Below are 11745 nucleotides of genomic sequence, written 5' to 3' on the forward strand. Positions count from 1 at the left end.
CACTGGTCAGTGTTTGTGGCAGGGACGGTTCCCATCATCAGTCAGTGAGTAGATCATCAGTCCCATCATCCTTCCTTTATTCCAGAGATGGATGGAACCCCCACAGTGAGGCTTCATTTGATTTGTTCACTGATTGTAGAATAAGGGTGAAGAATCTTAGTCTGTGTGATGATGATGATGCTAAACTAAAGCTTTATACAGAACAACACGTTCCACCATTACAGAAGAACTGTTCCTGATCTGGGAGTGATGAACAGTTCCTCAGGTCTAAAGCTGATCTCTGACCGGGTGCAGCGGTACCTCAGTCGCACACACACACACACACACACACACACACACACGAGGATCCCCGACATTCCTGCTCAGTGCAGAAGCTCTTTTTACTCCCATCTGTACTTTCTGCTTTCTGTGTGCTCCACCCTCATCAGTCCCCCGTGAGCAGATCATTTCAGAAGCTGGAGACATGATCAGACTCAACCACATGATCGACTGAAATAGTTTCCCAGGTCTCGGTGTGTGTGACATGAATAAAAAATAGAATAGATAAGTAATAAAAAAATATTTAAAAAAATATATAGAATAACTAAGCTAATACTAGAAACTAAAAAGTACAAATAAAATTATTTACATTTTAAGTATGATTATTATTATTATTATTATTAATAATAATAATTATTATTTCAGTAATCAACCTTTAGCTGGCAAACGGTTAAATTTCTGTTTCTTAACAAATGAGTTAATTTCACAAGCACCCCCTCCTCAGTTCAAATAAAAGGTCACAAGCACTTCCCATTAACATCAATATAGTTATTCAATTACATTTGGCCTCAGGAACCTTTTATAAAATACTTCATTTTGGTTTTAGTTCTATATAAAATCTTTGATGGACTTTATAAACATATTAAACTAAAGTTTAAAAACGTTTATAATGTTGATTCATGTGCAGCTGTAAGCTAGAGATTAAGGTACTAGACTAGTAATCTAAAGGTCACTGGTTCAGGCCCCAGCACTGTTCCAGGTTGCTGCTGTTGGACCCTTGAGCAAAACCCTGAACCCTCCATTGCTCAGGTAATATTCTGTCACAGAGCTGTAAGTCACTTTAAATAGAAGCATCTGATAAATGTCTAAAATATCAATGATTCTGTTATAGCTGCAGCAGCATCCGGGTACAGTGCAGTACTGGGTGTGACCAGGTGATGTCGCCACATTCTTTTTTTTTTTTTTACCACAGCTCATCCTATTCAAGGTCGCGGTGGGTCCGATTCACTTGCTGAAAGGCTGGGAACACCCTGGACAGCTCAGTCCATCACAGGGCAAAGAAACACACACACACACACACACACACACACACACACACACACACACACACACGTGTATATGTGGAGTTTGGTGTAGGATAATTAAGGCGAGTGTAAACTGTCCTGTCATTTATAAATGAATAATGTCAGGAGTTTGGCATGTTCTCCACGTGTTCCCTCTACCCTTCCTTTTATTTTTAAATGCACAGTGATGCTTCCCAGAATAAAATGTATTTATGCTGTAACGAAATTAGAATTAAATCATGGAAGATGATGAAGATGAAGATGGTGATGATTATGATGAAGATGATGAAGATGGTGGTGGTGATGATGATGATGATGATCAGTGTAAGTGCTGAACACTCAGCTCCAGGATTCTCAATCTAGAGGAACTAACAGTTCTTTATATTTTATTTCTATTTTATTTGTTTTTATTTCCCATTGACTCCCATTCATTTTGAAAAAAATTTCGAGCTATCAACGCCGTTCCAACCCTTGATCGACCGGGTCATTCATTAGCGCCCAAATCCAAAAAATCATCCGGATACGCCCATCCGTGTGGCATTTATGCCCGTTTTTGCCTGAATTTTTGGACAAAAATCTTGACACCTTTGGCTTTCCATAGAACGTCAACGTGATGACGTAGGCGAGATCTTCAAGCCGTTCTGAGAGCAGAAAATGGCGGCCGACAAAAAATCTGACTTATTTTGGTCTGTAACTAAAGTATTAGTGATTTTTAAGGTGAAAACGCTGCACAGAATGAAATTATACTGCAGTTACACTTAGCAGTGAGCGTCAAATCGTTCGCGTTGCAACAGAAAAAAAGATATTTCTATCCGTTAGCTTCAAGGCTAACGGATGCATTGAAAGCAATGGCAATGGCTACATGCTAAAAGAGGGACCGAAGTGTGAGTGCACTATGCCTGAAAGCTGTAAATGAGACACAGCCGATCATAGATTGCGCAATACCATTGACTTCCATTCATTTTTTTTGAATGGTTATTTAATGGTTATTTCTATAACCTTTATTTAACCTATAAGAGCCCCATTCACTTCCATTCATTTTTTGAAAGTTTGAGATATTAACACCGTTCAGCCCCGGTTCTGGACTGCTTTGCTTGGGGGGGCAGTAAAACCTAATGAGGGGGCATGTTGATAGTCATGTTTTTGAAGCCAGAAATATATTCAAGGCTTGATTTGTGCATGAATGATGACAGCCAAGCTATTGATACTGGCTTAAAGTGATGTATGAGGTAAAGAAATAAAAATGCATGTTTTCGAACTTAATCTAACCCTAATCCCTATTTACATAATCAACATGTATTTTTTAATCATTGGGTTTTAAGTTTATCTAATTGTATTTCATTTTAAAAGCCCCCTTAATTAAATTGCCATTAGTTCATTAGCCTAACCGCTAACGGCTAATAAAATAATTTAAGCAACACCTATGTAAGAGGTAAGTAACATTAAAGCAACGAAAAACCACAGTTAAGCAAATATTACCATGTGGAAGTCAGTTTAAACTCAGAAGAGTGTTTACCAGTATACCTGCCTCTCGCTCACACTAACAGAACATATACTGCCGAACTGAACTGTTTGGGGCAGTCTGCCGATTTTTATATGACTCAAAGAGCCAATCAGGAATAAGCAAGGAAATATCTTCACACTGTAAAACAAAATGCATTTTTGTGATTGGTTCAGAGATAATTTTAAAAATAACCGTTGCTTGCATTGTGCTTGGGGGGGCAAAGACACAATTTGGGGGGGCAATGCCCCCCTCAGCCCCGCCCTAGCGCCGGCCCTGACACCGTTCCAACTCTAAATTGTAAAGCCCACTGATGTAACCCCGACTCAGATACAGCATGGGGACTCGAACCCACGCCCACCTGCCACGCCCGGTTTTCAGCCCCATTCACTTCCATTCATTTTTTGGAAATTTCGAGATATCAACGCCGTTCCAACTGTAAATCATCCGGGCAGTTAATGACACCCCAACCTGGATACAGCATGGTCATACGCAGCCCCGCCCACCTGCCACACCCACTTTTTTAATATTTCGAGATATCAGCGCCATTCCAACTGTAATTTGTTTAGCCCACTGATGACACCCCAACCTGGATACAGCATGGTCATACGCAGCCCCGCCCGCCTGCCACGCCCACTTTTTTAATATTTCCAGATATAAGCGCCGTTCCAACTGTAATTTGTTTAGCCCACTGATGACACCCCCACTTGGATACAGCATGGTCACACGCAGCCCCGCCCGTCTGCCACGCCCGTTTCTGAGACGTCCGGACGTCGACGCTGTTCCGACTTTGAGCCGTCCGGCCTGCTCCCAGCTTACATACGGCGTTCGGATAAGCGTGCACGCACGCACGCACGTCCCATAGACTTCCATTCATTTAAAAAAAATTTCGAGCTATCAACGCCGGTCCAACCCTTGCTCGACCGGGTCATTCGTTAGCGCTCAAATCCAAAAAATCACCCGGATACGCCCATCCGTGTGGCATTTATGCCCGTTTTTGTCCGAATTTTTGGACAACAATCTTGACACCTTTGGCTTTCCATAGAACGTCAACGTGATGACGTAGGCGGCATCTTCGGGCCGTTCTGAGAGCAGAAAATGGCGGCCGACAAAAAAACGGACTTATTTTGGTCTGTAACTCAAATATTACTGAATTTTAAGGTGAAAACGCTACACAGAATGAAATTATATGGCAGTTACACTTGGAACTAAAGGTTAAATCAATAGCGTTGCACCAAAAACTAAAGATATTTGGATTCGTTAGCTGAAATGCTAACCAATGCATTGAAATCAATGGCGAATCGCTAAACCTATAGCGTAGGGAGCGTGGACGCGTCCGATTCAAGTGGAAGTGCACTACAACATGTGAACTTGTGTCTGGAAACCCAGTGAAATGACACAGACACTTAAAATGGCCGCCGCTTAAATAACAGACTTATTTTGATCTGTAACTCAAATATTACTGAATTTTAAGGTGAAAACGCTACACAGCATGAAATTATAAGGTTAATATTTTATTTTAAGTGATGTATAGTTGGAGGAAACCGGAGCTCCCGGAGAAAACCCACACGGACACGGCGAGAACATGCAAACTCCACACAGAAAGGACCCGGACCCAGGATCATCTTGCTGTGAGGCGACAGTGCTACACCTCGTGCCACTTCTTATCTTGGATCTCGATCTAAAATGTGAGAGGTTCAAAATAAATAATTAATATTAAAATAATGTTTAAAACCTTTTCTGCAATGTAGAAAAACTGATGATACCTTTCCGGTTATTGCTGTTGTGTCTATACAAATTTTCCCCAGCTCCACAGCCTGTCTCCTCTTGTCCCGTGATTTAAAAAAGACCCAGCCTGTTCCTGGAAAAACAAAAAGCAGAAGTTTAGGAATAAAAAGAAAACAGTGGTGGTGCTGGACTCAGTACTGGTCAGTTCCAATATTCCAGCATCTTAGTTAAGACAGAGACAGACACTGCTGAGAGTCCATGTGAACCTGCACTGGACTACTAATGAAGACTGACCGTCCCTATGAACGAGTCTGGACCGCTCTCACCTCGGTCAGTCCAGAGACCGTACCAACACCAGCACAGCTTCTGTTCTACACTCATGTACATTATAAAGGGGGGGGGGTGTAACATTCTGGTTCATGGCTACACCTCTACTCCAGCACTGTGAGGGTGGTAGCACACGGTCCACATCTTACTGTTATGATTCTGTATGTAATATTGTGTGGTAACGATGGTTCTTGAGGGATCTGTTGGATGTGGGTTGGATCGAGGCTCCGGTGTTGAATGCAGCAAATCTGATCAAGATAAAGAGGGCCTGTGATCCTGACCATATCTGGGTGGAAGCAGCAAGGGGCATCACAGGCAGCCGGGGCGAGTCTCCACCCACAGAGGCAGCCGGGGCGAGTCTCCACCCAAAGAGGCAGCCGGGGCGAGTCTCCACCCACAGAGGAAGCCGGGGCGAGTCTCCACCCACAGAGGCAGCCGGGGCGAGTCTCCACCCACAGAGGCAGCCGGGGCGAGCCGCCAACTGACAACTGGGCAAGACCTTGAATCCAGAGACCTTGGTGTTGGAGGAAACAAAGGCTGAGGAGTCTGGTACTGTCTGATAGAGATCATGAAGATACTAAAGTATAGTTACAGAACTCTCTGCTATCTAAATGTTTGTACCGATCTGGTTTTGTAATGGATCGACCACTAATCCACATCTAGACTGGAACTGGAACCAGCAGAAGCACAAGAGGAAGAAGACGATCTAAAAACAGATCTGAACTTACCGGTTGGGTACTCGTGTCGGTCTGTGTCGAGCTCTGCATGGACGACTCCGCCAAACAGATCATTCATGATTTGAAAGAGGTCTGTGGCGCGGAGTCGTCCATGCAGAGCTCCGACAGACACCGAGCAGCTCCGTCCCAACCGGAACCCTTCGGCGCTGTGGACGCAGTCGGCCACCACCCAGGGCATCACCTCCACCTGTAGGATTGAGGAGAGACGAGGTGGAGTCAGATACCTTACACCAGTAATGCTCATCACACACACAGTTAAATTAAATCCACCTTCCATATTTATTAACCCGTGTGTCATCGTTAGGACGTTATAAACAGTGAGCGGTGTAAAGCACCAGCATGGCCGCTCATGATGCTTAAACTGTTCCAGCAGCAGCACCCCCTTGTGGAAAATCTTCCACCGGGTGAACGAGCCAGTGTGTGTAAACAAATTCCAATCCAGGTCTACAGGGAGCACAAGATCCACGTTCTCTTGATGCACCGACCAGTTTCTATGAGCCACGAGCTTTTACTCTAAACACGATGATCCACCCAACAGGTTCAGGTTCTCAGATCCAGTGTGAGAAGAACCAGAGCCGAACACTTAAAGCCCCGTGTGATTCCTATCAGTCTAGATGTAAATGAGATGATGCTGTGCTGCTTACCCTCTGGTTTGGGTGTCTCTGTGAAGAGATAACCGTGTGGTAGGTGATGCCACCATGTGGGTGGTGGCCCTGGGTACAGGCCTGGACAAGGCCTGCACCGACTGCGTCCTATTAAAAACGAGGTGAACAAAGCCTAAAGGAGAGAGCAGAGAGAAAGAACCCAGAGTGAAACATGGTACATGGAGGTAGAGAGCTCACATTTCAGAACCAAAGTGGATTCCACACCCCAGAATATTTGTACTGCTAATCCAGAGTTCAGCTGGAATCACAATCAATTTACAAACTTTAAAGTTCAATTCTATGCTGGTAAAATCTCAGGCCCTCACAGCAGGGTGACCGGGTGGGCGGTAATTCATGTCGACACGAATGATGTTCATGAGACTTTAATATTCATCATGAGAGTAAGTCTGATCCACTTTAAATTACCGGTCCCTGCTGAGTTTCTTCCTGTAATTTTAACCATTTTTACTTTGACACTGTCGCCCACGGCTGCTCAACAGGGATTTTTGGTCTGTAGGTCCTGAATTACAATTGTAAAAAGCACTATAAAAAATTGGGTTTGGCAATTCTGTCCTTCTGACTACATGAGTTTTGGGAATGAAGACCCGAGACCTGATCTGCTGATTCTACTCGAGTCGTGAAGATTAGTAATAAAAACATTATTATGGTGGATTAATCACACTGACCAAGAGCACAAACTAAACACGAGCATTAGACTGAAACATGCCGGTTTCTATTGTTAACGTGTCATGTTAGAAATCCCACCACCGTCCATCAGCCATCATCTGTTCCACCATACACATTTATTCAGAACCCTGGTGCAGCTCACCCAACCACCAGTACAGCCACCAGTACAACCACCAGTACAACCACCTACACCATTACCTCGTTGCTCGTGTCCCCTTCTTTTTTGGGGCCACTCCACCTTAAAGGGCCCCAAATCCCAAAACTTTTCGAGGAGGGCAGCTAAAACACAAAAACCAGGTGAACTAAAGCACATTAACAACAATCATGTGTTGATGTTTTAAACAGGTGAGGGTACCTTCTGTGATGTCAGAAGGGATTCCCCCCAGGAACACCTTTCTAGAATACACCGGGTGGGCATCGTTCCTGGGGGGAGGAAGCTGCCCTCCCCAGGTGGTTCTTCCTTAACAACCAAAATCAGAGCAAAACAAAAAGTTAAAGAAGGAGACACAACAAGCGTTTCCAGATCTGAGCTTTAACTTCCATTCTGATATGAAGGTCAACATCAACCTTTTGGTATCCGATTGTGAGCTTTGCTGGGGGGGGGGGGGGGGGGGGGGGGTCTGTTAAACATAATGCTATACGTGTTGGTCTTTATGATTTTGTCCCTTATCTCTTGATTATTTGTTTTAGAAGACTCCCATCCTGAGTGCTTAATTCTCTGGTTATTTCTTCCTCCTCTATGTCTGTAGTTCTCCACCTTTGCAGCTGTTGGGTGTCGGGTGTGGGAACGTTTTAACGTTAATATTAACAAAGGTTTTTATACGGAGTAGATTATCTGCTTGAACTTTTTTCTGCCACTCTATTAGGATTCGTCCTGACCGGAGTTTTTTAGCATCCTTGACTGTTCCGGCTTTAGCCCATTATTCCTTTTTGGATAGTAAAGGGGGGCGGTTCTGTCAGAGCTGGATTCTCTTGTATAGATTCCATTAATCTGAATTTAGTCCAGTTTTCACATGAGCTTGAAGGAATGTGTCTAGTATCCAGATCTGGGTCGTCATCGTATTCCATCAGTCGTCGTTTGGAGATGCGTTTAGTAGCCATAGTTATTTGTTGAATGGTTCATCACCCATGCTCCCCACCCACCTTGGAGCCAAACGAGGGGGTGCACAGAGCCGCGGAACTCCAGCGGTTAAGCACCAGAGATACATAGGCGATATACTCAAGCCTCCAGGTGATATTGGTGCTTGATTGACCCTAAGCCAGCGTCTTCTAGGGATCTCATATGAGATACAACCTAGGGCGTGTCCTGACCAGCCGATTGATTGGAGCGGGCCACTCCGACCCCCCGTCTATGCGAAGTCGGGGCCAAAGTGTTGTGTTGGGGAAATGGCAGCCGCAGCCACCACTCCCCTCAAACTCCAGGATCCCTTTCTCCGCAGACACGGGTCGCACCTCACGGCAAACAAGGCGCCTCATTCGATCGCCTCTTATGAGCAGCCTGAGGAGGCTGAGGACCTGTCCTACCCCGGATCCCCATGGGAACATTAGAAACCTACCTGCTCTTGTAGACCACGTAGTCTGGGTTGATGAAAGAAAGAAAAAGAAACATTTAGTTCAGTTTTAATCCTTCTAGCTGTGGATAATATAAAATATTATAAATATAAATATTCATAAAACACCAACTGAGGCTAGAAACACAACGTTGGTGATTTTAGTCTCTATGGGACGATTCAGCACTAAACGCTGCTGCTCCTCTCAGATCGTAGTTAAAACTGCAGCAAACGTGTAAGAGAAATGAATGACTGAGCGGATCCAGCCGGCTCCCAAACCAGGTTACCAGTTTCACCAGGAAACTTTCTACATCACATGAACCTCGTGTTGGTGTCTGTGTACTTGTGACCCAGTGGATTGATTTAACCACAATAAACTAAAGTTGGAATGATTCAGTAGCAGGAGGAAGTGGTGCAGTAACGATGGAAAGATTTCTCTAATGAGCAACCTAACCACGTTTTTATTATCACTTCTCATTTAGAGTTAGGGTTAGAAACAGCTTCTATACTCACAGTATCAGGCTCCATTGTTTTTTTTTCTTCTTTTGTTTCATTTGTTTCGTTTGTTTGTTTAATTCGAAATTGCTTTTTTATAGGCAGCACTGACCGTGTTTCAATAAACACGCGGCCCGCGTCCAGTGCTGCCCGCCGACCGTCCCTGGTGTTAAAGTACACCAAACCCGTTCCTGGAAAAAAACAAAAGCAGAGGTTTAGGAACAAAAAGAAAAGACCCAGTGGTGGTGCTGGACTCAGAACTGGTCAGTTCCAATATTCCAGCATCTTAGTGTGGCCGTGTGGTAGGTGATGCCATCCGGTTGGTGGTCCTGGGTGCAGGTCTGGAGCAGGACCTGCACCGACTGTGCTTTATTAAAAATGAGGTAGACATGTTCTCGTCACTTCTGTGATCCTCGTGATCTCTGGGGCCACTCCACCTTTAGGGCCCCAAAACCCCAGAATTGATCCAGGAGGGAGGAGCGTCTGTGCTGTTTGCTGATCTGAATCGTTCCACTGAGGAGGGGGGTTTCTATAAAAATTGTTCCCATCTCGAGGGCTTCCCTCCTGCTGTCCATATTGTTAAAAAAGACCCATACTGGTCAGAGCTGCACCAGCGTAATCAGACTTGTGCCATCTTGTGGTGGTGAAGTTTTAAACAGGTGAGGGGACCTTCTGTGAGGTCCTCTGGGACTCCTGCCAAAAAGCGCTATACATAAAATTGGGTTTGACAATTGTCCTACTGATTACATGATTATGGTGGATTCATCACACTGATCAAGAGAGAGATCATTAACATGTCATGTTGGAAATCCCACCACCGTCCATCACCCATCAACCGTACACCTGGTGCTGCTCACCCAACCACCAGTACAACCACCTACACCAGTACCTTGTTGTTCTTGTGGCCACTCCAACTCTACAGCCCCAAAAGCCCAAATGTGATCCAGGAGGTTCTCTAAAAACACAAAAACCAGGTGAACTAAATCACATGAACAACAATCATGTGTTGAAGTTATAAACAGGTGAGGGTAGCTACAGTGATGTCCTGTGGGACTCCTTCCAGCAGGACTTTCCTGGAGTACACCGGGTGGACGTATTCCCTAGGGGGGAATTGGCCTCTCCATGTGATGGCTCCTTTTTAACAGCCAAAATCAGAACAAAAGATCTAGTGAAGAAACAAAACAAGCGTTTCCAGATCTGAGCTTTAACCTCCATTCTGTTCCTCTAAATTACTGATTTTACTGGTTGGATCTTTTACTTAAACTCGAGATTATCAGGGTCTACAGATGAAATGATCAACTTTACAAACATCTTTTACATGAAGGTTAAGTTTGAAAACTCCAGTTTATCTTGTATCATGTGCTCAGAAAATCCCGTTCATTCGATTCAGACTAATAATATAAAACAGGGTGAAGATCAGCAGCACAGACGCACCGGATCAGTCAGAACTTCATCTAATCAGAAACGTACCTGATACTCTGTGGTGCTCCATGTACACAATGACTGTCTGGGTACCGCTGGAGACCGCCTCCCGGATTGTGTTCTGGGTCTGGGTACCCCGGGAGATGAACTCCCAAGTTGTGGTCGGGGTCTGGGTACCCCAGTTCACAGCCTCCTGGATTGTGGTCGGGGTCTGTGTTGGCATGATTGAGTAGCAGGAGGAAGTGGTGCAGTAATCACTGATCAGCTCATCACTTCATCTCTACATCCGTTTCTCTAATAACCCACCTGAGCAGCTTTTATTAGCAATTCTCATTTAGAGTTAGAAACGGCTTCTATACTCACAGTATCAGGATCCATTGTTTGTTTTTTAGCTATAAACTGTTAATAAACGTTTAAATAGTTTAAAGATGTAAAACATGTAAAAGATTTAATAGTAGAATAAACAGCGAAAGTTCCTCGCTGGAGAAAATCAGCTTTTATAATCTGTTCACCTGATTCCAGTTCATCAGCTGATCTGTAACCACCTGCACTGACCAATCACAGGCCAGAGTGGAATTAGTGTCACGTGGGAGGGGCGTGTTAATTATAGTGTGTGGAGGGGTTAATGATGATCAGTGATGAATTAATGCTAAAATAAAGAATAAAACAAGATCATGGATTCAGATTAACAGTCGTGTTGGTGGCTGCTAACTGATGTAACCTGAAATAGAATTAAAATATAAATTAAATAGAAATAAAATATAAAGAGATTTTCTCTAGATTGAGAATCAAGGAGTTGTGTGTTCAGCACTTACACTGATCATCTTCATCATCCACATCCACATCATCATCATTACCATCTTCATCACAATCATCATCCTCATCTTCTTCATCATCTTCATCATCCACATCATCATCATTACCATCTTCATCATAATCATCATCCTCATCTTCTTCATCATCATCATCAGCTTCCATGATTTAATTCTAATTTCATTACAGCATAAATACATTTTATTCTGGGAAGCATCGCTGGGCATTTAAAAAAAAAGGAAGGGTCGAGGGAACACGTGGAGAACATGCCAAACTCCTGACATTAACAAGATGAGAGATGATTCATTTATAAATGATGGGACAGTTTACTCACCTTAATTATTCTACACCAAACTCCACATATACACAAGTGTGTGTGTGTGTGTGTGTGTGTGTTTCTTTGCTGTGATGGACTGGTGAGTCCAGAGTGTTTCCAGTCTTTCACCAAGTGAATCGGACCCACCGCGACCTTGAATAGGATGAGCTGTGGTAAGAAAAAAAAAAGAAAAGAATGTGGTC

This window comes from Trichomycterus rosablanca, chromosome 23 (genome assembly GCF_030014385.1).
Source record: "Trichomycterus rosablanca isolate fTriRos1 chromosome 23, fTriRos1.hap1, whole genome shotgun sequence".
NCBI lineage: Eukaryota > Metazoa > Chordata > Actinopteri > Siluriformes > Trichomycteridae > Trichomycterus > Trichomycterus rosablanca.